Below are 27483 nucleotides of genomic sequence, written 5' to 3' on the forward strand. Positions count from 1 at the left end.
AGAGCGCTTGGGGATTACTCCGGTGGTGACGGTGCACCTTTCAAATACCTTTAACATTAACATATAATGGCCTGCATCCTGGACTGTCAGAAGAACATACTCAAGTTTAGTAGGTCTCAGTAGAAAATGAGGATTGTGAGACACAGCTTTGAGCGAGATAGAGATCAGGAAAGTACTTTGCCGAATCAGATGTTGGAATTTTGGTAATGTGACCATCAAACATATCCCCAATAACTAAAATGCTTTTACGTGACGTGTCTAGAGGGGTGGGAGGACTACAAGGGAGCAATCCAGTGGGAGTCCACCCCGAGAGCGAGGCGGTGGCGGCTGTTGTTGATAGACTCCCAGTTCTTGCCCCCCAAAGTGCCAGATTATATATAAGCAGTATCAATTTGTCTCACAGCATGCCTCTTAAGGAAAATGCTTGCCAGATTTCTATATTTTTCTTAGATCCAATGTGCAAGACCTGAGTAATGGCAAGAACTGGCGAACGGAGAGCAGCCCTCCAGCACCAAATGTTATCCACATCCCAACACTGGAAACCTGGAACTGGCAGAGCGAGAACAACCTTCTAACATCCCGCGCTACCCACATCCCAGCTCCAGAAACCTGAAACCTGCGATGGGAGAGAGAGGTGGCAGAGAAGAAACTACAAAGCCTACGCAGCTATGAGACATGCCACGCACCGCTCCCCAGCAATAGTGGCAACAAACCTCAGATATCAGCAAACTCCATAGACCCCCACTGACTACACCCAGGGTCACAGACCCACACCTAGACTTATACTCACCGTGGGGGAGCCCAGACCAAAACCTGAACACAAACGTAAACATTGTACATTGTGTGCCGCCATCCCCATTCCACGGCGGCTCCATGCAGGGAAAGGTGGTGGGGCTTAACAGATAAAGACTTTTTTGTATGGAACACCTACAGGGTGGGGAAGACAGGGTCAGAATGGCCAGGGTCAGACAACCAACCAGAGCGTAGGGAGGGTGTTAAAAGAGACCCCAGGAAGCAGGGTGTTGTGGGTTGTTTGGGTGAGGTCGGAGGGGGAGGAGGCTAACCAAGAGATCAACATGAGGAAAGGGTGGAGAAGCTGACTGTAGAGGCGATTTCTGTGAGGTATTGGTTAGAGGGTGCCAGCGATACTGAGTTGCGAGTATGCGTGAAAGAGTAACGATTGTGGTTAGGACAAGAAGAGTGAATGTGAAGTGTTTGTGCAAGTTAAAGGAGGGAGTCTGAATAGGAAGTGGGGTGGAGTTATAGTAGTAGTGTGGATGAGGAAGCAGTAGTGTGGAGGGAGCGGTGGCATCAAGGGGGGAATATTAGTGTCTCAGAGAAAGTAGTAGCATCAAAGAATAGAGGCAAAGCTAAGAAGGAGGGAGACATTGCAGGGACAAAGGTAGAAGACGCAGGGACTAGAAAGAGAGGGTGGACTTGGAAGGAGAAGAGTATTAAGAGAAGAACATTACACAGTGAAAGGGAGAGTAACATTTGAGCTAGGCAGGAAGGAGACAGTCCACTACAAATTTGGATTATTAACTTCTGCATAGTGTAGGGACAGCATAGGAATTCCCTGAGGGAGTTTAGATAGAGAAATCAACTTGCCTTGAGCTCTTCACTTTCAACATAAAACAGAACGTAGACAGCAGTGACCAATAATACATATCTACTAACTTGGGTTTAGGGACACCTGGGATAGGCAGGAGGTTCTTTTCTACAATAAAGAGGAATGCCCATAGGACCCATTGAAATCTTAATAACAACCCATAAACTGTGTGATTTTGAGTATTTCTTGAGCCATCCGTGGTATTAACCAATTCAACCTACCCAGAGACAGACCTTTGATAGTAACAGTTTTGTTTCAACATTTTGAAACTTTGTTAGAGAATCAGATTCTACTGTGAATGTATTGGTCAGGAACCAGTAGTTTTATTTATTGACTCAATTGGTGAGAATATAGCAGTTTTGGTAAGCAATCTGTGATAATATTTGTAGTGTTATGGCAATAGCAGTCTGCATTCATTTAGGAGGTACGGAAATGTGGGCAGGATATTGGAGGGAGCAAACCTTGTCTAACTAGGAAAGATAGGCAGTAGGTCTTTAAAGGTTGGAAGCTGAATCCCTGCCCTTTGTAAGGGTAGAAATGTTGAACCTTGTTTTTTGTCTTTTAGCTGCATTTTAACATTTACTTGTGGACTTGTTTTTTAGAATGTGGGGGAATGTAGCACCGGGATTAGTTTTATAGTAGATTTGTGGGGCAATAATTATTGTAATGGCTTGTATTAGCTAGAAGTAAATCCTCCACCCCTACCGGCAAACCTGTAGCTGGCCGCCGTTCCGGTAAAAGTGCTGGTAAACGTTATTACCAGCACGTTTACTGTGTACCAGCCAACTCATAATGAGCACCTAAGACTTTCTTGCTGTTAAATGTGACAGTATCTTAGATGTTATTCGCATAGAATATGCTATCCCATGTGAGGCATGCTGTACCTATCATGTGTGGATTGCATAGGGTATTTAAGCGGAAGAAGTCAAACTTACTGTTATTTAGAAGCTATAATACAGCTGTAATACAGATTTTCCATGCTAACGTGAAGGAAAGTCATGACTCTATTAGTCACAGAGGCGAAGGATTATGCTCAACTCTTCTCTTTACTTCTCGAGCAGCATATAACAAAAAAAACACAATCTCTAGTGAAAACCTAAGTACCCAACTTCCAGGTGAAACAGTATTTTTCGGAGTTTGAACTTGATATGCTCTAAACTTCTCCATGTGATTTACCTTCAACCAATTCCGCTCTTGGACTGCCTTAACCTCTCCTATTCCTCTCTGATCCTCCTCCTTCTTTTGCTGCTTCCATGATAAATAAAACTTTGTTTCCCAACCGGTTAATGCTGCAACATAATCTCTAGCAGTCCCCGACTCCTCATGAACCTGCTGGTCTGACCTTGTACCTGCAGAGGAGACGAAAGGATAGTTCAAATCATAAGCCACTTCCTGGGCAGGCAATCATACCTCTAACTAGCTGATGCGCGCTCGTCTTGTCACCTCTCATGCATCCTTGCTATGCGCTCACTTCCATATCTGCATCAATTGTACTGTTGGGATAATCCTTTGCCTCTTTGACTTTAATAGAATCATGACTTTCCTTCACGTTAGTATGAAAAATCTGTATTCCTTTCAAGACCGGAGCCTCGAATTATGCTTGTTCAAAGCTTGCTCAACACTAACGAGGAAACATGGTTGATCGGCTTAAAGTAAAACCTGTTATAAACTGACTTGTTCAACTAGTCTGCAGCCTTCAAAATGTCTTCTAGACACGCTCCGATGTCAAAGGCTTTAGACGCCATCGCGCCTCTCGCTGAATGTCCCCCATATGCACTAATATCAATGCATGCTTGCTGCATGCTCCACCAAACCCATCTGGCCAAGGTAGCAGAAGAGACTGCTTTGAATGGCTTCGACATGCAATGAGTAGCAGTGGCTCCCCGGGCTGGCTAAGCTGCTCCGTCATTGTCTCATAAACCGCCAGACTCCTGGCGGGACAAAGTTAGGCTGCTCTGGAAATGCTGGGTATGAAACTGACCTGTTTGTCTTGGTCCTCTTGTTAATATAGAAGGTAACTCCTGTAGGGGAAGAGGATCTTCTATCAACGTCTAGAGCGCTGACCCCAGAGACTCATTTGCAAGAAAGCAGACAGAACAAGGTTGTCACTTTGGCCGAGAGGGCTTTCCTTGATAAGGCCTTGTTGTCGGGCCACCTCTGAAACAGCGTCAGGAATTTGTTAACGTTCCACAGTTGCGGGTATTTCAGTGCTGGAGGCCTTAAGAACCTTACCCCTCTCGGGAACCTTCAAACTAAAGGATGTTCTTCGACCGTTAGCCCCTGAATGTGTTTGTGCCCTTTGGAAATCGCTGATCAAAATGTATTAATCGTTCTGTACGCATTATCTTGGGCAGCCAATGCGGCTAGAAAATTAACTACGTGAATTACGTCTGTTCTAGCCAGATGAATGTCCCAACCCAGGCACCAGCTATGCCATTTGGCTCAAGCTGTCCTATGCGACTTCTTAGGCTCGGGCACACAGGACTCTGCAATGAGACGTTCAGCCTCTCCCAAAAGGCCTGGCTTGCGCAAGGCTCCCCTGAAATCGCCCATGATATCAGGCTCAGATTCCTTAGCTGAACCAGTGGGTGTACCTCGCCTGCTGCACCTCAGAACATTGCCTGCTCTTGAGGGAGCATTATGGGATTCTCATAGGGCATCTGCAGAAGGCCTGGGAACCTCTCCAATCCAGTGTAACCAGGATCAGATTTGCCTGCGGTTCGTTCTCAATATCATTGCAAATGGTGGAAATCCATACTCTGTTTGGGGACCCCTCACCGGCAGAAAAGCATCCACCGCCACTTCCGCTGGATTTGCCCTCCAACTGTAAAATCATGGAAGCTGTGTGTTCAGCCTTGACACGAAGAGGTCCATCTGGCAAGGGACAAATCATTTCATGAGCTTGCGAAACACCACCGAATCCAGCTGCCAATCGGAGTCTTGCATGTGCCTCGAATTCCAGTCGGCCACCTGATTTTCTAGACCTGGGAGGTACTCTGCTGTCACACCGATGTTTCTCTGGAGTCAGAAATGCCATAAATCCTTTGCTAGCTCTGCTAGCATCCTGGTCTTGGTCGCACCCAGTCAGTTGATGTACCTCACTGTGGAGACTTCGCTCTCTCTCTGCGGTCGGCATCTCCCTGCATCGAGCTCCCCAGCTCCAGTGGCTGACATCAGACTCGATCACCAGGTCCGCGGAGGATCCAAAGATCGATCTCCCGTTTCATGCATTCATGTGGTAGAGCCACCAAGACAACTCTGTATTTGCTTCTGGCGAGAGAGGTACCGTCTGCTCGTGAGAGAGGCCCTTCCTCAGATGCTGGATTTTCAGGAGCTGCAATGCTCGATAGTGCAGTGGCCCTGGAAAAATGGCTTGAATCAAGGCAGTGAGCCAACCAAACACTCTCACTAGCTCACTCAGGGATATTGCATCCTTTGCCAGGACCGTTCTGATCTTCTTCTTGATCGTTTTCACTTTCGCTAACGGCACACTCAGCGTCCCTTGGGCTGCATGCACAATGAAACCCAAGAACTCTATCGACGACTGTGACGAGAAGTCTCAGATTTCTCCAGGTTGACTAGCAAACCAAGCTCCTGAAGGAGCGTGGTCGTTAGAGTCAACTGCTCTTGCAGCACCTGCTTGTCCTGGCACATTTTGCAGATGTCATCTAAATACACTATGAGCCTAATACCTTGCTCACCCAGTTTGCTGACTATTAGCTTCATGCTTCAGGCATGTAAATTCATATCACTGCCCAGGCCAAACGAAGATGAGGCTGGAAAATGGGCACCATCAGGTAAGTGCCCCGGACGTCTATTCGGGCCAGCCATTTTCCCTTCTGCAGGATATCGCGCAGCAGGTGAATCCCCTCCATTTTGAAATGGCAGTACACCAAGAATGTGTTCAGCCCCCGAGGTTGATGACTGGCCTCAGTTTGAGCTTCCTTTTCACCAGAAACATATTGCTCAAAAAAGCTCTCTGGGTCGGCTGCTGCTGTTGCAATTGCGCGCTGCTGTTCGGCGATCTCTTTTCCCAACAGTCACTTGTCCTCCCAAGAAAAAACTATTGGGCCTGGGAGCTGCGCTTGAATAGAAGCTTGATAAAACTCTAAATTAAAATCTTGCACCGTTTCTACAACCTAAGAGTAACCCAGTGAATTTGTGGCATTTTTCTACAGGCTGCGTGATTCTCTCTCCAATGGCGGGAATTGCTGCACATGTTCACCTGCTGAGCGGCGCTGTTGTCTCTCTCACCTGAGGTATTACTTTGTTGCTTCCCTCCCTAAAGTCAGCCCCTGCCCATCCCTTGCGAAGGGAAGAAGGGGTTGGGCTTGCGGTCTTCCTGTTCTCTCCAGGCAGCTCTATTGTTGGTAGACCTCTAGAATGAAGAGCAGCTAGCTGAGCAGTCCCTGCTTCTGAAAGCCCTTCCAAAAAAACTTTGGCAATAAAACTTTCCAGAGAGAGGCTTGTGCCTTGTCCAGAACTTGGCCATGTCCTTAATGAAAGAGTCACAGAAAGCTTTCCTTTGGCGATGGCCGCTGCCTCAGGGGAGGCCAGCACTCCCAATTTGGAATCTATCTTGACTGGGATAGGCCTCCTGTACTCTGTTGCAATATGAAGTTTGTATTCCTCAGCAGACAGATGGCTCACTAGGCCCAGCCTGCCAGATTGCTGCGATCTACTGCTTCTTTCGTTTCCTTCGCCACTTCGGCCATCTGCAACATTTTTCCAATGACCCCACTACGTCCAGCATCTTATCCTGGCAGGAAATCCAAGATCTATCTATTCCTTTTTTAACATTCGTGCCGTACCACCTCATAAATGTCTGCATGCGGTTGTCGATCTCCGGGGTCTGCACTACTTTGTTGGGGACGCAGGGCCTAGGGCACCCCACCCTCAGTTTACTTCTGGCCTCTTTGTCCAGTGGAGTCTGCAGATGCTTCCTCAGGTATGAGGCGACCTTGGCTGGCATTCCCATTCCGCTGACCTGGGATGAATTAGCGCTTCTGGGTCAACTTTGTCTCCTGCCTCAGCCTGTTCCTCTCTAAACCTCTTCCAATATTTATTTGTTTCTTTTCGTGCTGTGGTTGCGCTTGAGAGTCTTCCCTTTCATCTGCAATTGGGTCAGATGACTCAGACCAGCTTTTTTCCACACGCTCCCCTGAACTAGGGTATGCATAAAGCCTGTGGCTTGAAAGTGCGGGTCGGCCATCCTCGTCCAAAGACCTCGCTCGTTTAGCACTCATGCGCAAACTGCACGGTGAGCCCGTTAGGAGAAAGGGTATGGGTGCTGTACACCCAGTGTTCTTTTTTCCTTCTCCCTAACTTGTTGGAACTGGAAGCTTCGGACACTCCTGGAGCGTTCCCTCACAATTCTATCATGCCTTGCGAGAAGGCTATCCAGTCTTCAACTATGCTCAGTTGCTTCCTGAGCGGCCCCAGGCCGGCGCATATCACTTTTTGGACAATGTGTCCCATGCTGAGATGGACCCTGTTGCATACTTCACCCAGCTCGCCCGACTCCTCACTGGAATCCCTGTTCTCTCCCCTACTCATGTTCATGTAGGATCTCTGCAACACTACTTGTGTAGACTAGGTTAGGTCCGGCAAACAAAACTCTGGGGCTAGGCAGGGGACTGCAGGTTGGCTTCGGCCTGCATCTGTCAGTGCTTCGTTAGGCGTGGCTCAGAGGGCTGTTGCCTTGCACAGCAGATCAGGTTGTCTTGGGGCTGTGCCCATTCAATTCACAGCAGGGTTATTGCTGCCTATCAGAATGTTGGCCTCAAAACTGGTCCTCAGTAGGTGGTGCTGTCTACCTGACTGATAGGGCCGTAGGAGGTTAATTCCACTATGTGCCACTGTCCTCACCTGATGCTCCGTAGCGCTGCCTGTGTTTGGCTGGCAGGGCCGCAGCACATTAAGAATCTTCAATCTTTTCAGGACGCAAGTGTTATAACTGCTCTTCCAGAGAGCTGCGATACACTGGGTGCGCTGAGGAACTGGCCGAGTCAGCGCCGAAACTCCATGGGTCCCGCTGCGCCTGCCACTTCCATGGCGCTCTGCCCCCTACCGATCCTGGCCGAGGAATTGAGCTGAGTCGGCGCCGGAAATCTGGCAGCCCCGTCACGTCCCACTGGTCAGTTGCTCGCGGGGATCTCCCACCCATGCCGTGGTACCTGCGATTGCCTCTCTTGCTCCTCAGAAATTCCTGAGGTAGCTAGAGGTGATTGCCGTCTGCGCTCTAGTAAACACTCACACAGCATAAGCCTCGCGCACTGCTTCACTACACATGCGTGGCCTAGACATGATGAGAAAATAGAAAAGTACTTATCTGCTGCCCGAGCAGCAATGAAAGAGGAGGATCAGAGAGGATTAGGAGAGGTTAAGGCCGTCTTGGAGCGGGATTGATTATATGTAAATCACATGGAGAAGTTTAGAGCCCATCAAGTTCAACAAAAGAGAACGTTTTACCTGGAAGTTGTAGTTTTTTTTTAATGTTTTCACTTGAGATTGTGGTTTTTTGTTATATGCTGCTCAAGAAGTAAAGAGAAGAGTTGAGCATAATTCAGATTTTCCATACATACGTTTACAGAAAGTCATAATTCTATTAAAGACACAGAGGCGAAGGATTCTTCTTTCTCACAACTTTACTGTTCGAGTACCATCATTAAAACAATACCAATAACTCAGAAAAGCTAATAGAACTACAAGTCCCAACAGTTTAAAGTCTTTTTGTAGTTCTTCTGTTATTGAAATTTAAAAACATGTGACATTATTAACCAATCACCATAGTCTATAGTCCATCCCTATATATCCAGTCCAGCATGTTGTTTACTCTTCTTTTTTTGTCTGGTCTCTTGTAAACTGTAGCATCCCAACTGGTCGATGCTTTAACTGGTCCCTTAGAATGACCATGTGATCCTGTTGATTTATTATCCGCCATAGAGCCTGAAACACAAACCATATTTCACACTACTGTCCCAAGGGTGGGTAATCGACATGAGTATAAAACCATTCTATATTCATTTTTGACAACATAACAATAGTTACATTATTGTCAATCAGAATACATCACATTAACATCTATGATATTGATTACTGGGTGGGATAATCCTTTGCCTCTGTGTCTTTAACAGAATTATGACTTTCTGTAACGCATGTATTGAAAATCAGACACGGAGGCTCGTATTATGCTTGTTCAAAGCTTACTTACCACCAACGCTGCTACTTTTTCCACTGGCTTAAAATAAAATGTTTTAAACGTTGATTCATTCGACCAGTCTGCTGTCTTCATGATGTCTTCTAGTCTGGCCCCTGCCTGAAAGGCCTTAGAGGCCATTGCTCCTCTCACTGAGTGAGCCCCATAGGAACCTGTGTCTACTCCCGCTTGTGCCATAGCACATCTAATCCATCTAGCTAGCGTGGCTGACGCTACTGCCCCAAAAGGTTTCCTTATGGCTATGAATAACTGATTCACCCCGGGTGGTCTCATTTCCCTTGTCATGGACTCATATGATGCAATGCATCTCGCTGGACATAATTTGGGTTGATCTGGGAATGTTTGTTAAAATATTGATCTCAATATTTTGGTCGTTCTCACGATATCAAATGCTATTCCCTGAGGTGATAGTGTCCTCCTATTGATCTATAATACTCCAACGTCTGACACCCTCTTACACGACAACAAACTTAAGAGAATCGCTAACTTGGCTGATAACGGCTTCCATGTCAGTTCGTCATTGTCTGCCCATAATAAAAACATTCTCAGGACTTTATCTACGTCCCATACCTGATCATATTTATGACTTGGTGGTCTAATTATTCTAACTCCTTTCAAAAGTCTGCAAATTAGAGGGTGTTCTCCCACTGTTATCCCTTCTATTCTCAGGTGTCCCGCAGAGATAGCTGAGTGGGCTTTGCTGATCGCCCTATATGCTTTGCACTGGGCTGCTAGCTGTGCCAGATAATTAGCTACATGAACTACATCTGTTCTAGTGGGATGTACGTCCCTTTCCACACACCAATTGTGCCAGCCTGACCAGGCTGTTCTGTATGCCTTCTTGGTCCCATGTGCCCAGGCTTCATCAATAATCTGTTCAGCCTCTTCCGATAATCCTGGCCTGGCCCAGGATCCCCTGAAATTGGCAACGCAATGTAATTGAGGCTGCCTGTCCTCACCAGAGGGTGACCCCCCACCACCTTGTGGGGTCCCTCACTATGAGGTCTAACCTCGGTAATGCTATTGGATTGTCATAAATTATCTCTGGCAGGTCTGGGAACCATGCTTGACCTCTCCAATCTGGCGTAATCAGTACTATGGATACTCGCTGTCTTGTTGCTAGAGTCCTCGCGATCATTGCAAAAGGAGGAAAAGCATATTCTTTGCTTGGACCCCACTGTTGCAGGAATGTGTCTATCGCTTCCATCTCCGGGTCCAGTCTCCAACTGAAAAAACAAGCAAATTGCTTGTTCAACCTCGATGCAAAGAGGTCTGTCCTGCATGGACCCCATCTCTCCATCAGTGGGCCTCATTACAACCCTGCCGGTCTGGTAATAATGGTGCCGGTAGGCTTACCGGCACCATTGTTACTGGACCAGCAGAGTACAAGTTTGCGGGCCAGGTATCTTTACGCCCGCCAGGTCTGACCTGACCTGACTTTTACAGTAGCACCGGCACCATTATTGGCAAATGAGAAGTTATATTGTGCCTCCTATCGCAATAAATATATGTATATTGGCCTACGCCAAGCTGCTTATAAGTTGCTTGCGAAGAAATCCGTGTTGCAAGGTCCTGACCTTAAAATCAATGTAAGCTGCCATTTTAGGTCAATCCGCCATTTTAGGTTCGCTTTATAAAGTCACCCTGTGAGTTAAAATGGTGGACGATGTCATTCTAAAATACAACATGGCTGTCTTGACCTCTGTATGTAGCTAATATGTAACTTGCCTCCAGGCCACTTCTTGAGGTCGTGAACTGAGACCTTGTCCTTCGATGACCTGTGTGTAAAGGATTACTCATGAACTAAAACTAATCCGCGAGCATACGTTAAGAACAATGTATTCAAAAACTGAACGTAGAACACTTGTTTAACTACATTGTATTAATGTTTGAGAAGACCTGCATGGAAAATCTCAGAATACACAGTTGCCGTATAGGCTTGTTGATATATGTATTAAAAGCAAACCAGTTATATGCGGATGTGCGAGACTTGGTATGAACCCTAGATCGGTGATGTATTAGTGGAATATTAACCCGAAGTGGGGCTGGACATCGTGCTCACAAAGAGTATAAAAACCAATGCATTCTAATGTACAGCGTCTCTCACTGAACACACTGAACCATGCTGGAGTTCGTTGTGTTGCACTGAGGGCCGATAGCTATCTGATTTTGCTCTGTTCTTAGTAACTGGATTCAGTATAAAATAAAGTACTTTGTATGTTCCTTTGTAACCCGTGTTCGGTGTATTTCCTTTTGGGGTACTCAGCCTCGATATTTTGATTTTGTTTTCACATTATGAATGGTGCCGGTGCTACCGTCTTCCCCATTCCCATTGAGTCCTATGAGACTCAAATGGGAATGGGGAGTAACTTTTTCCAACACTGCAATGCTCCAGTGATTCCCATTGCCCCACTGAACGAGACGCGACACCTCAGCAGCGCTGCATGACCCGATCCCTGGACGATTAGCTTGTGGTCCGAGACGGCATCTCGACGAGGGTACACATATCGAGGCGGGCAGATTTGCCAAAATCACCATACACGAGGTAAGATTAGTTAGGTAAGATTCTTTGAAATCCGATCGGACCTCCTTAGGTTTGTTCAGGTGAGTCGTGACCCGACTCTTAATTCAACCCTGATAATTTGAATTTGGCGCATTGTATCTGCAGACACAATTATTGACCAGGTAACACCAATAATTTGATATGCCTGGGAAATTGTCTACCTGCTTCAGGGCGTTGTTCCGCAGCAATAGACAATCTTTGGAATTTAGCCGTCCCGCACCACAGGAGGGGTCGCCGGCAAGTACTATGTACTGTAAGCATGGCATTGGAAGTATAGTATTTAATGACATTTGGCACAGACAAACCAGACATGCCTATGAACTTCAGTGGCCAATCAATGGTAGTTTTGAAATCCCTCATATTGAGTATTTAGAGTCAATTCTATCAGAGAAAAAGGCTAGACCTGCAGCATTTGATGTTTTGCAGAATTGGAAAAAAGAAGCGTTGCAGCAACTTAAAAGTAGAGAAAAACATGCGTGCCGTCATAAAACGAACGCCGAAAAAGCATTATTGTATGACCAAGATAAACATTCTGAATCGACTAGGAATATCGATAGGGCTTTCTCACTTAGAATTCAAAAAATCTATCCTTCCAAAGACCTCCATGCTTCCGATGAATTTATAGACAAATTGTTAAATGAACGAAGGCCTGGTGCCTCTGTGCCACCTCCGTATGTTCCTCTTCCTGCTGCTTGCCTCTTCCTCCTGCTATTCCTGCTCTACCTGCTGTTGCTCCCGTTGTTCCTGCTCCTCCTAATGTTCCCCTTCCTCCGGCTCCTCCACCTCTTCTTATCGCACCAGTTACATTACCTCCATTGAATTTGCCTGCTCCCTCTCTTCCAAGTGGTCCTGAGCCACTTGTAGTCGATCGAGGTGCAGGGTCGAAGGTTGTCACTCGCAATACTGTACCACCAGAGAAGAAACGTGATTTGATTGCATGGGCTAAGCATTGTATGGAGGGGCATGATCAAACTAATGTTTTTGCCACACTTTGTAATATGGATAATTTTCCTGAGAAAAATGTTTTTATTGAAGGTTTAGGGATTCATTTACGTGTAATGTGGGGAAAATTAAATAATACAGATCTCCCGCAAGGGTTAAGGGATCTAAATACTTTAGCGTTTTCTAGAGACACTGTGGAGAAAGTAAATGAGCATGTCAACAGGTTATTTGGGTATAGAAAGGAGTTAGAAAAGTTGCAGAGGGGGAAAGTATGTATGTACAGAATGGTTCCTTCCTTGTCATAAATTGACATCTGAGGAAGCACGAATTTGTACGAAGGACGCACTTAGATGGATTTCAGATATGTCAATAACTCTAGTTGAGGTATATGACACATATAGTCAGTATACGCCAGAAATGCAGAGGAAAGTGATACAGGTAATGATAGAGTACCTACAGGATGATTGTGTAAAAAGAAAGATTAGTTGTCCCACAAAGTTATTCAGTATTTATAAGAGAGCTTTTTCACTTGACACTTCTTCGACTGCTTTAGCGCTCGACTTGGCTCTGTTGCTTAGTAAGCGTTCGGAGTCACCTACTTCTCAGTTGCCTATGAGAGAGGTTCCTCCGACATTTGTCCCGAAGGTTGAGGTTGCGGCCGATGTTGCACAGGGTATAGTTGCTATGAACATTCCTGCACATCATGTATCGCAGTTCGTTCACGTCCCGTTCTCAAGACAGGAATTGAATACTATTAGACAATCTATTCCTGATATTAGGAAAAATCTGACAGGATTCTATAAAGAAATAGAGTCCGTCTTGCAATCCGCAGTGTTCACCTTAGGCGATATCGATTTGTTATTCCCTGTACTCCTGCCCGTAGATTTGTGGAAACAAGTTAGAACTATAGACGACGTGCCAGGGTTGGGAGAAACATGGGTGAATATAACTAGACTTGATGGAGAAAGACCAGCTGGTGAAAGACCGCCTCAGGTGATATTAACTTTGCCTGATAGAATCATTGCAAAATTGAAAACCATAATTCCAGAGAAAAGAATTATTTGGGACAAACTTACGGCCTGTGTCCAAGGAAAGTCTGAGGGTGCTACCGAGTTCTTTAATCGGTTCGAACAGGTATTCTCGAATTTCAGTGGAGAAGACCTAGGCACAGAGTCTGGGAAAAGGTTATTTGTGGACAAATTTGTGCGTGGATTGCTGCCTGACATCCAGTCACAAATGATGTCTTCTGAGAGCGCTTGGCAGGTGAAATCGCAATCAGAAGTACTGCATATGGTTCAATACTACGAGAATCGTGTCAATAATGAAAAAGATAGAGTTGAAAAACAAAAAGGTGATTTGAAGACTAAAGTGCTATTACAGCAAATTGTTAGAGGCCCCAGAGGGGGTAGTTCTCAGATTAGAGGTCAGTATGTCCCGCAAGGGAATGTGCCCTTGAGTCCTGTGAACATTAACCAGTGCGCCTATTGTCGTCAAGAGGGTCATTGGCGTGCACAATGCCCCGTCCTTCGACAAAGGTCGAATAACACATTCGGGAATATGGATAGACGATCCAGAGGTCGCCCGGGGGTAGGGGGCCCTGGTAGAGGTCAGTTTACACAGGACCCTCAGCAACCTTTTTCACAGGATAATCAGATTTCGAGTGTGGACACCAGGAACATATTTGATCATCCTTCTGCTGCATATTTATCTGAAGAGCTTCCTTTTGATGACATTCTGTTTCGTTAGGATTGCCAGAAGCAGGGTTTGGAACCTACACCTATTCCCGTCAATCAGAAAGGTCCCTACATTGAAATGGTGGTGGTAAATAGGAAACATCAGTTTTTGATAGACACTGGAGCACAGAAGTGTTCCATTGATCATTCGCGGGTTCCAAACATTCCACTGTCAGGGCAAACCAATGTTTCTGTAGGGTTTTTTGGCACTCCAGTTGTTTGTCCGGTTTCTTCGCCGGTACCCATTTCTTTTGGTCCCTTTACGAACCACTGTCCATTTCTGTTGACTTCAAATTGTGGAGAGAACTTGCTGGGGTTGAATCTGCTAAAAGAATTAAATGCAGTGATTTATTGTTCTTCTGATGGAGTGCGCTTGACGATTTCACCACAGCAATTTTTTGTCTCGCAATTCTTGACTAGACCTTTGCCGCCAGAATTCATTAATGTACCAGAGAGCTTATGGGCTATTGACGACAATGATGTCGGTGTTTTACAGATTGAACCTCTTAAGATAGTTTTGAAACACGGAATTGAGCTGCCACGCATTCCCCAGTATAAGATTTCAGTTGAGGGCGAGCGAGCTTTGAAATGCATTGTTTCCGATTTTGTGCATCGCGGGGTGATTGAGGAAATTTCAGGAAGTTTGTGTAATAGTCCGTTTTTACCCGTGTACAAGAAAGGCGATAATGCAATTCCATTCCGTTTCATAATTGATTTACGTGCCATTAATAAAGTCGTCGCTCCACAATTTCCAATTGTGCCTGATGTGACGACAATCTTAACCATGATTCCAGCTACAGCTACTTACTTTAGTGTGGTGGATCTAAAGAATGCTTTCTTTAGTATTCCTATACACAAGGATAGTAGATTCTTGTTCACGTTCACCTTAGGGGGACACCCATTCACATTTACTTGTGCACCTCAAAGGTACACAGAGAGTCCTAGCATCAATGGTAGGGCTTTGAAAGAACAGATTGATACCCTTGAAGTGCCCTCTACTTGTACATTGCTTCAGTATGTTGATGACTTGCTTTTAGCTGCTGACTCTGAGAGCGCCTGTAGGGAGGGCACCGTGTTATTGCTTATCCGTCTAGCTAAACATGGTCACAAAGCTTCGCTTAAAAGGTTTCAATATTGTTGCCAGGAGGTCGCCTATTTAGGCTATGTCAGGTCAAAGGAGGGAAGAAGATTGACACCTGAACGTATAAAACACATTTCTAGCATGTCTGTCCCAAATACACAGAAGGAAGTTAGAGCCTTGATAGGTATGGCTTCTTACCGTAGGTTGTGGATCCCAAATGTTTCACTAGTGATCAAACCGATGTTGGCTTTGACAAAGAAGGGCATTTTTTTGCCATTGCCGTGGAACGCGGAATGCCAGCAATCGTTTGACTTGCTCGAGACTGCATTATGCTCTGCACCAGTTTTGGGCACACCAAACTATGAAAAGGCCTTTGTGTTGTTTGTGCATGAATGTGATGGATGTGCTTTGGCTGTATTAACGCAGGAACATGGAGGGAAGAATAGGCTGTGCGGTTACATTTCTTCTGCCCTTGATCCTGTAGCAGGCGCTTTGTCAAGATGTTTGCGAGCTGTCGCTGCTGATGCGTCTGTGAAACAGAGTGAGGGAATGGTCCAAGGCCATGATCTAACCCTGCTGGTGCCTCACTCTGTAGATGTTCTACTGAACCGAACCCAAACGCAACACCTCACTTCTGCACGGTTGACAAGATATGAATTGATCTTGTTTGCTCCTCACATTCAAATTAAGAGGTGTTGTGTTATTAATCCGGCTGAACACCTACCTTTTCCGCAAGATACTATTTGCAGCGATGAAGAGTCACATGACTGTCTGTATACTACCGAACAAGAAACAAAGGGTAGAATTGATTTGAAAGACACTCCTTTGGATAATCCGCAAGGAGAGCTATTCTGTGATGGCTCCTGCTTCAAATTTCCGGATGGTACATCCAGAGCTGCTTATGCAATCACCACATTAAGCACGATTGTGGAAACTAAGAGAATCACACATAATTCTGCGCAGGCCGCAGAAATTATAGCATTGACCCGAGCTTGTGAACTTTCCGAAGGGCTTGCAGTAAATATATTTACTGACAGTATGCCTTTGGGGTGGTTCACAACTTTGGGTCACTTTGGTCAGAGAGAGGATTCCTAACTTCACATGGCACTAGAATCCAACATGGCTCCCTAATAGTACAACTACTCTCAGCGTTTGCGCTCCCTACTCAGTTAGCAGTTATGAAATGTGCAGCACATTGAAAGATTACAGATGACATAGGGAAAGGGAATGCTTTCGCTGATCAGATAGCTAGACAAACTGCTACCGATCCCCTTACGGAGATGTATGTTTCTAGGGAGACTGTAAATGCTTATGCAATGGATGAGGGTGTTGGGTCTGTACAGGATATCCAAGCTGTTGCCACATTAGAAGAATCCAAGAGGTGGGCTGAAGGCTTGGGGAAACTTGATGATGACGGGTGTTGGGTGGACATAGTCGAAGGGAAATGGCTACTCCCTGACGCGTATATAATGATGATGGTCGTCATGGCCCACGGTCCTACGCATGTATGTGCCCAGAAGATGACAAAAAGTTTGGGCGAATGACAAAATTTCGAAAATTGCCCAGCGCGACGTCCAGGATTTTATGATTTGCCTACAACACAATGTGGGAAAGGGGACAGTAACTCCAAGGGGAACTTTTGGGCCACCATCTGTCCCCTTTGAAGTTATCCACTTTGGCTTTATTGAAATGGAACGATGTGACAATAAAAAATATGTGCTGGTGGTCATCTGCGCTTTTAGTAAATGGGTTGAGGCTTTCCCCGTTAAAGATGCTGCAGCCATGACTACTGCAAAAACCATGTTAAAGGAATACTTCCCGCGGTTCGGGCTACCAAGAGTTATCTGGTCAGACAATGGTCCACATTTTGTCGCTGCTGTAATTCTGCAGATATGTGCAGCATTACAAATTGACAACCGGTTCCATTCGGCCAGACATGCTCAGAGCGCCGGACTAGTAGAAAGACACAACAGTATCATCAAGAACAAGCTCGCTAAGACGTGTGCCGGCACCAAACTAAAATGGCCGGACGCCTTACCGATCGTGTTATTATCCATGCGTACAACCCCTCAAACTAAGACTGGGCTCTCTCCATTTGAGGTGGTAATGGGGAGACCTGCCAATATTTGGAACCTTCCTAAATGCAATTCATTGAGAAATGTTGAAAATGTATTACTTTCAGATTATTGCAGCCAGTTGACTAAAAACCTGTATTTGATTTATCACCAGGTATGAGAAGCTTTACCTGTGCGATATGAGGGCCCGGGCCACAGTATACGGCCTGGACGTTGGGTGCTCATCAAGGCATTTGAGCGCTCTTCCTGCCTTGCGCCTCGCTGGCGTGGCCCGTTCCAGGTCCTGTTGGTCACCCAAACAGCGGTGCGGGTCTCTGGAAGAAAGAACTGGATCCATGCGTCCCACGTCAAGAAAGTTCCTCACCCAGTGCCACACGTTACAGAAGAAACAGAACCCCTCGCTAATGCTGCAACCAACGATCCCGAAGCAGTAAATAGAACCCAGAGTGTGTCGGAGAATCTCTCTGAGCCCGTGAGGCTTGGGGAAGCTGCCATTTTGTCTACACACTCTTCAAAAGTTTTGCATCCGGAAACTGCTGTTTCAAATTCGGCATCTTCACTTGTCTCTGACACGTTGCTTCCAACGGGAAGTGACGACATATTGTTTCCGGATCAATCAGTACCGGGAAAAGTAAGGTACAATCTGCGTCCAAGAAAATAGACTTACGGCACGGTTTTGCTGTGCATCTGATAGAGTTACGGCACGGTTCGGCTGTGCATTCGAAGAAGAAAAGGATCATTGAGAGCTTGTTTTTGCCCAAATTTGAGAAAGGGGATTCTGTTGGCTAGGGTTGTGGAAGGACTAAGAAGCCGCGCAGCCGGGAGGTCGCCAGCAACAAACATTGGGGGTATCCGTGTGAAGTCTACAATGCCTGCCACCGCTACCGCTCGTATGGGACTTGTAAATGAGGGGGTGACGAACCGGGACAACGGACAAAATGCCTGGCCCCCGAAAACGTATTGCTGTGTTTTTATAATGATATTTGGGTTTTTAATAGTCGTTGCCTTAGGGTTGTGGTACCTTGAGGAAACTCATTGTTTAGAATTTTTGTTACCTACTGAAAGTATACCTACTGTTCCTACTCCCTTTGTACATTTGCATACTCTGTCCCCTAGGGACTCTCAGCATAGACAAAGGTACCACAATAATACTCTACTACTTATCATGAATGGTACGCATGCCATTTTTACTAAGTGTAACTGTTGGGTCTGCTCACATTTACCGCAACACGGGGATAAGGGGCTAGGTTGGTATATTCATCCTTTACCTTTGACAACTGCTTGCTATGCTTCTCTTAGAGCACTGTTCTTTGGCCGTTGGAATGATAGCATCTCAGGGAACTTTGATGGCACCAATCTGAATAATTTTGAGAAACGTGTTTTGACTCCCCTGGGATGCTCGCTTTTTGCAAACAGGAGTAAACCTAACGTTACTTCCATTAGGCCTTCTGTTAGACTGTCTCTTCCTTTTCAATCTTTGATTTCTTCCAAGATGGCTCCAATAGGCAATAAAGATGCCATGCCTCCTTCTAACAATGTTAATCATTGCCCGATTCAGTTTCTTTTTGCATACAGAGGAATGGAACTCAGTCAATGGGAGATTTTCTAGGTTGTGCCAATGTTGCAAATTTGACTGGGAAAAACAGACCTCTGTATGTAGGCGAACCTGTCTACTTTGTCTCCGGTAATGTAGCATTCCCATGGTTGCCCAGGGATTGGCAGGGAACCTGTTATTTAGGGATCCTGTTACCTGGGGTGTTTATAGCTAGTACAAAAGAAGTTTCAAAGGCTCGTCCACGGCGGGCCGAGAACGGTGACACCCCAGCACAAATCTTGGGGGATATAGCAAAATCAGTTGTGCCATTGTGGGGGCAGATAGTGAATTCCGAGGATATCAGAAGACTAGCGAGAGTACTGGAGAGAACCATCAACCGGACCACGGACATACTCTATAATATGACATTAGAACAGAAGGCGATAAGACTAGTAGCACTTCAAAACTGGATGACATTAGATGTCATTCTGGCTGAACGTGGTGGAGTGTGTAAATTAGTGGGGTCCGCTTGCTGTGTTTTTGTGCCAGATTCCTCCCCAACCATCTTCAAGGCAATACAGAATCTGCATGTCTGTAGTTCAGAAGTGCACGTTCCCGAGGGAAACTGGGATCTTAGCGCTTGGTTCTGGGACTTCTTGCGATCTAGGGGTTGGAAAGTCCTTTCGGTCTTGCTGATTATTTTGGGAATCCTGTTGTTTCTTTGTTGCTGTATTCAGTGTCTACCTAGTATATGTTCGATGCTAGGGGGATGTTGCGCACAAGCGATAGGTACGATAGGACATAAAGTGTATGCCCCAGATAAAACTTCCAAAGAATATGTGTTGAAAGAAATTTTAGCGAATGACCTAATGGCAATAGATATTTCCGACAGCGATTCAGGGTGCATGGGCGATGATGCATGGAGTTATTTGCAAGGAGATCCAAAGTAGTTTTAGCACTTGGCATAGGCCAAAAGGAGGGTTTGTCAAATGAGAAATGATACCGTGCCTCCTATCGCAATAAATATATGTATATTGGCCTACGCCAAGCTGCTTATAAGTCGCTTGCGAAGAAATCCGTGTTGCAAGGTCCTGACCTTAAAATCAATGTAAGCTGCCATTTTAGGTCAAGCCGCCATTTTAGGTTCGCTTTGTAAAGTCACCCTGTGAGTTAAAATGGTGGACGATGTCATTCTAAAATACAACATGGCCGTCTTGACCTCTGTATGTAACTAATATGTAACTTGCCTCCAGGCCACTTGTTGAGGTCTTGAACTGAGACCTTGGCCCTCATTACGACCCTGGCGGTAAGTTACAAACGATGCCGGTAAAGGATTACCAGCATCCCTTACCACTAGGGCCGATTATGACCCGAGATAGTGCTATCAGCGGCACCATAATCAACGGTGTCGCTAACTGCGACAAGGGCACGGGCACGCGACCTCCCATGCCGTAAATACCGGCATGGCGTAAAGTGGGGATGAGTACGAGTCCAGCGGACATGCTCTTAACGCCCTTGCGAAGACCGTAAAGTACCTTACTGCCATGGTGCTAATACCGCCATCGCGGACCAACCGTAAACGCCCATGTGCAGTGTTCCAAAGTGACACAGGTGCACATAATCAGCACAGGTGGAGGCAATGCAGACTCCAAGCACAAAAGGAGCACACCCCACCCCTTCCCACACCCAGTCACACTTCACAATGATTCCAATAGGACTAGCAATGTTGGGGCTGGAGGACCTGATTGCAATGGAAGTGCTACAACAACAACAACAACAACAACAACAAGCACAACAGGCAACACAGAGGAGACGCAGGAGGAGAAGGAGGGCAAGGCAGGGCCAGCAAGCCCCACCAGCACAGCCAGTGCCGCCACACAGGCAGCCCCCAATCCCACGCATCAGAGCCAGTCCATTCAACCTCAGCGCTGAGCAGATCCACACCCTGTATCGTTTGGACCGGGACACCAACACCACCATCGTGGACATGATACACAACGACATTGTCAGCATGATTGAAACATGCACCGCCATCCCCCTCTACTGAAGGTAGTGTCAGTGCTCCACTTCCTGGCCACAGGCACCTACCAGCACACAGTGGGCACATGCATGGCATTTCACAACCATTATTCTCACGTACGCTGAACCAAGTGCTTGATCCCCTCCTCAAGCACACAGACGACCACATTACCTTACCACGGTCTGCCCATGAGATCTCAAACACCAAAGTGGGTTTCCATGCACTGGCCGGCATACCTGGTTGTATTGGTGCCATCGACTGCACCCATGCTGAATTGGTGGTCCCACAGGCCATGGAGGTAGCGTACCGCAACCGTAAGCTATACCACTCAATCAACGTGCAAATGGTATGTGACTCGAACAGGATCATCACACATTGTTGTGCCCGATTCCCTGGATCAACCCATGATTCAATGGTCCTGCGGAACTCCACAATACCACGCTACATGGAGCGACATGCAGGGCAGAGATCCTGGCTACTCGGTGAGTCGCATGTCATGGCCATGGTAATGTGAAGTGTGTAGGTGATTGAGGTACAGATGCATACTTTACCTGGCTGATATGGGGGGGGGGGGGAGATGCATACTTTACCTGGCTGATATGGGCGGGGGGGATGCATACTTTACCTGGCTGATATGGGGGGGGGAGAGATGCATACTTTACCTGGCTGATATGGGGGCGGGGGTGAGATGCATACTTTACCTGGCTGATATGGGGGTTTGGGGGAGATGCATACTTCACCTGGCTGCGAGTACCAGAGGGAATGGAGCAAGCTCATACCCCAAAGCAGCCCAGACTGGAGCTGACACCTGACCACATAATGCTAGATGTAAGCAGCCCTACCATGTGAATGAAACTGTGTCCCAACCATTCCACAGCCATCTGCATGTGCACTATACCAAATCAGACCGCATCCACCCTAAACGAAATGCAGCTACATGCAATGACTTTAGCCAATACACAGCACCAAACACCATCTACTGAAAGGCCAGTCCCCCATCACTGCGTACAAAGAAGTGACATGACGGTCATAAACATCAATACACCACTACACTGACACAGAGGCCCAACTAAATAGCATAACACCATTTGAAGTGCTCAGAGAGATCATCATGAGGCTGACAGCAACGGTGCCAGGATGAAAGCATTAATATCACTGGACATCTGCCAGATCACCAAAAAAAACACTGTGGACTAACACAGTGCATGGGCACTCACAAGGTACTGGACCCCCCTGCGTACACTAGTTGATGGCATGCAAAACAGTCTATAAGAGAATACACATATAGCAGTCACATTGTGTGACTCCATTCATGCATTGAAATGGGGTTCAAAGTAAGAGATGAATGCATGCCATGGTGTCACCTGATGAGGTAAAATCCGATGTTATAACTAACACATACATTGTTGCCCACATACAGGTGATGCAGGCTATCCCTTGAAGAGGTGGCTCCTTACCCCAGTCCGGAACCCACAAAACCGGCATGAGGAGGACTATAATCGTGTACATACACAAACCTGTGTGGTGATTGAGCAGACATTTGACCTCTTGAAGGCACGGATTTGGTGCCTCAGCAGGTCTGGTGGGGCACTCCTGTACCGCTATGAGAAGGTGGCAAAGATCGTCATGGCATGTGTACTGCTACACAATATGTGCATCAGACGGAATGTGCCCCTGCCCCCTGACGCTGAACTGCAACCACCTGACGAAGAGGATGAGGAGGGTGGGGATGGTGCAGCACCTCAGGGAGGAAGCGATGCACAGGAGGGACGTGCCATGCATCAGACTCTGATTAACCAATGCTTCTAGCACACATAGACGGGGGGTGTCACATCGCGATGGCACTTGGGGCACTGGGTGTGTCTGGGACATGCACACTGTGGACTGTTCACCAATAAAGCACATGTACGCAATGAACAATGTCCACACTTGTCATTTGTGCATAACCAAAAAGTGTATTGAAATGGAAAATGTAAGTGAACACACCCACTCCCCCTCCCCCCTCAACTCCCCAACACACCCACTCCCCCTCCCCCCTCAACTCCCCAACACACCCACTCCCCCCTTCTCCCTCAACTCCCCCCTCCCCCTTCAACTCCCCATAACATGGTGTGGATGTCTGTGCTCAAGTGCATCCCCCTCTCCCGGCACCCGGTGCACCCCTGTCTGTACGCCGCAGGTTCCTGCCCCATCTGCGGACGGGGCTGGTTCGGGTAGAACTGGCAGCCGAGGAGGAACCCCTCCTGCACATCTGCCACTGGGCATGGAGTGGCCGGCCAAGAGTTATCAGGAGATTGCCCCTGTATGCCATCGTCATGCTGGCTGCATGAGGACAAGTAGGGGGAATGAAGAGGAGCAGTGGGGGGACCCACAACATCAACATCCCCTTCATCATTGTCTGAGCTGGCAGCGGTGGCAGCAGTCTCACCAATCGTGCTGCTTCCTGCAGACCCAGTGCCTTCAGTAGACACCACTGGGCGGATGGTTGTCATTGGTGGTGCCGTAGTGCCTGACTTGCTGCACATCAGTGCTGTCGACTGTGATGTGCTTGTGGATTTTGGCTGCTGTGGGGGTTTGATTTTTGCACCAGAGGTGGAGGGACGGTGTTTTGGGTCTTCGGGCCTGGCCTTCTTGGCAGGTGTAGTGCCAGTGTCTTTGTCGGCACTGTCCGAATGAGAGCCTGTGCTAGACCAAAGGAGGGAAAGGGTTAGTGATGGGTCTGCCGACATTGAGCAGGCATTGAGATGGCTGCATTCATTTTGATTACTAGATGGTGCACATTGGAGGGAGTGGCATACAGGTTGTCTCCCTCTTAGGTGGTAGAAGCATGGAGGCATGTGGGTGGCTATAGAAAGGGTGTGCATAATGCATGTGTACAAGGTGGACGTCAGCACTGCCTGTAGGCAGTCTTCTGGTAATGTGTCGTGTTGACCCTGTTAGGCATCATTGCACTTCCCAAAAATCTGGACTTCAGTGAGTTTTGCATGGCTGGATTTAAGGCACCTACCTGCGTCGCCTGATGTCGAGGCTCCTCTCTCCATATCTCCGACCCCGTCTATGCTCTCTGTGCCTATGGTTGCGGCACATAATTCCTCCCACGGCTGCATTTTGATAGGCGACTGAGCTCCTCCGCCAGTCGCCATGCCCAGATTTCTATTTGCTGCCAGTATACTCCTGACGCGGAGACGTAGATCGTCCCACCTTTTTCTGCACTGTCTGGCATTTCGGGGTGTTGTGCCGACTGCACTGACCCTCTGGGCTACCATGGCCCATATGGCCTTCTTTCTCATGATCGCCGGTCTGGTCATCTCTGTTGAGAAGACTACATTGGCAGGCTCTTGTAGGGTTTCAGCCAACATATTTAACTCCGCCCTAGAAAAGCGCTTTTCTTTCAGAACCTTAGGCATTCTGATGATTAATGGGTGTAGGAGAAGGTTTGTGGAGGTTGTGGGGGTCAGGTGTCCACTGGTTGAAGAGGATGGCAATGGATTGCGTTTTTAAAGATGGCCGCCGTGCTCTTTCCCGTTCCTGTGCGGTGACGCAACTTCCGGATCCGCTTATTTGCGGTCACCGCTAATTGCGGTTCCTGCTATTTGCGGTCACCGCTATTAGCGATGACCGCTAATATCGATAGCTAGGGTGGCGGACGTGCTATTTGCACGGCATACGATGCCGGTAAGTGGCGTTTTAAGGACTTTAGCGGCATGGCAGTGATTGCATTACCGGCATGGCGCAATGCTCATGCCCGAGATGTCGTAATGGGCCGCTTTTAGCGGTATCTGGCCAGCACGGACACGTTAATTGCGCCATGCCGGTAATGACCGTTACTTACCGCCAGGGTCGTAATGAGGGCCCTTTTCCTTCGTTGACCTGTGTGTAGAGGATTACTCGTGCAATGAAACTAATCCGCGAGCATACCTTAAGAACAATGTATTGAAATACTGAACGTAGAACACTTGTTTAACTACATTGTATTAATGTTTGAGAAGACCTGCATGGAAAATCTCAGAATACACAGTTGCCGTATAGGCTTGTTGATATATGTATTAAAAGCAAATCAGTTATATGCGGATGTGCGAGACTTGGCATGAACCCTAGATCGGTGATGTATTAGTGGAATATTAACCCGGAGTGGGGCTGGACATCGTGCTCACAAAGAGTATAAAAACCAATGCATTCTAATGTACAGCGTCTCTCACTGAACACACTGAGCCACGGTGGAGTTCGTTGTGTTGCACCGAGGGCCGATAGCTATCTGATTTTGCTCTGTTCTTAGTAACTACAAAATGGTAAGTAGTTTAACCAGTAGTTTAATTTTAAGTAGTAAAATTAGTAAGTACAAAATACTTTGTATGGTCCTTTGTAACCCGTGTTCGGTGTATTTCCTTTTGGGGTACTCAGCCTCGATATTTTGATTTTGTTTTCACATTATGAATGGTGCTGGTGCTACCGTCTTCCCCATTCCCATTGAGTCCTATAAGACTCAATGGGAATAGTGATTCCCATTGCCAGGCACCGGAAAAAATACACAACTCCGGCGGCAGCCTGCAGTTTTTACCGGCACGGCTACCGCCGGAGTTGTAATGAGGCCCAGTGTCTGGAATACTCTCTCGTCTAGCTTCCAATTGCTGGCGTCCCTGAGGAATCTGAAGTTCCAGTTTGCTATCTCGTTCTCTCGGCCTGGTAAATATTATGCCATCACTGATATTCCTCTCTGCAGGCACAGGTGCCAAAATTATTTCGCTAGCACCGCTAACATTCTTGACCTCGTGCCTCCTAGTCTGTTTATATAACGGACTGCTGACATGTTGTCCATCTTGAGGAGTACGCCGCATTGTGCTCTCTCTTGTGTCCAACATTTGACTGCAAAGGATCCTGCTGGAAGCTCTAGGCAATTAATGCGAAGATGTAATTCTTCTCCTGACCAACAGCCCCCTGTCGACAGATCTCCGCATCTGGCTCTCCATCACCACCTGCTGGCATCAGATTCTATGACTAGGTCCGGGGATGAGCCAAATGTTGCCCTTCCATTGCAGGCATCCATGTGTTGTAACCACCATTCCAGTTACTCCTTTGCTTCTATAGAGAGGGGTATCTTTTGTTCGTAGGATGCAACCCTCCTGAGGTGTTGGATTTTTAGCCTCTGAAGGGCCCTGTAATGTATAGGGCCCGGGAATATCGCTTGAATTGACAAAGTTAGGCGTCCCACTAGATCTCTCAGAGATATTGTCTCTGATGTTAAACTGGTCCGTATCTCTTTCTTGATATTGTTCACTTTGTTCAGAGGGCAGTTTAACATTCCCTGCACCGTGTCTAATCTCAAGCCCAGAAATTCCATGTTCTGATCTGCCTGTAGGCTTGATTTCTCCCAGTTTATTAGAAACCCTAGTTGTTGCAAAAGGTCTAGAGTGACTTCTATTTGTTCCTTGATCAGCGTTTTGTCCTGGCACATTATGCAAATGTCGTCCAGGTAAATGATCAGTCTGATCCCTCTTTGTCTGAGGAAAGTCACCACCGGTTTCATCACCTTCGTGAAACACCATGGGGCCAATGCTAGCCCACAGAGTAGGCAGGTGAATTCCCAAACTTGTCCCTGCCATCGAAACCTCAGACATTTTCGTTGTTCTGGTGCCATAGGTATGGTCAGGTAAGCATCTTTGAGATCTATCCTTGCTAGCCAATCCCCTTGTTGTAATATGTCTCTCAGGAGGTGAATACCCGCCATCTTGAAATGTCTGTAAACTATGAATGTGTTTAGTTCTCTTAGATTTGTTATCGGTCTTGTCTTGTGATGACCTCGCACTATAAACATATTGCTTATAAAGCTGTCTCCCATATCTGTTACCTGTTTTATAGCAGCTTTCTGTGCTAGTTCTCCTATTTCTGTATCCAGTAACTCTTTGTCTACTGTGCTGAGCACTAGTGCCTTTGGCCATTTCTCTTGCCGTGGCCAACTCAGCCAATCTATGTGAAAACCTTGTATGGTGTCTAACACCCAAGCATCTGCAGAAACCACTCTCAATTTCTCTACACACTTTGCTACTCTCCCCTCTACTGAGAGAGGATGTGTTTGTGTTCTCTGTGCTTGCGCATTCGTTCTCACCTGCGTTAGGCTGATGCTAGCTATCGGTGTGTCTCCACCCTTGCCCTCTTCCTTTCGAAGGGAAGAACTGGTTTGGCTTCCTTTCGTCTTGCTTACAGTAATATCTGTCGGCTTGGAACCTGTTGTTCGCTAAGCGGCTGGCGGAGCGGCCCCTGCCTCTTGCAGCCCTGCCAAAAACCTGTTTGCAAAATACTCTCTCCAAAGAGGCCTGGGCTTTATCAATTGCTGCATATGAGATTGCGAATTTCGTTTATCTCTTTTATAAAAGCATCTCCAAAGAGTTTCCGTTTTGCTGAGGCTGCTGCCTCTGATGTGGCCAGCTCGCTGAGCTTGGGATAAAAATCTTGATGAGGATTGACCTCCTTCTTCCCGCCATAAACGCACTATTGGTGTTGACCAATGAACATATTGCTCTCTGGGCCTCATCTTTTCCTTTTTTCCTTTTCTGCCATCTCCATGATTTTTCTAAGTGGGCCATTCACATATAAAATGTTATCTTGACATGAGCGCCAGGATCTGTCCAGTCCTTTTTTAATATCTTTTACATACCTGCCCATGAATGTCACCATGCGGTCATCAACATATGGGGTCTCCGCAATGCCTT

The sequence above is a fragment of the Ambystoma mexicanum genome, chromosome 2q (assembly GCF_040938575.1).
Source record: "Ambystoma mexicanum isolate Mex_15411 chromosome 2q, UKY_AmexF1_1, whole genome shotgun sequence".
Taxonomy (NCBI): Eukaryota; Metazoa; Chordata; class Amphibia; order Caudata; family Ambystomatidae; genus Ambystoma; species Ambystoma mexicanum.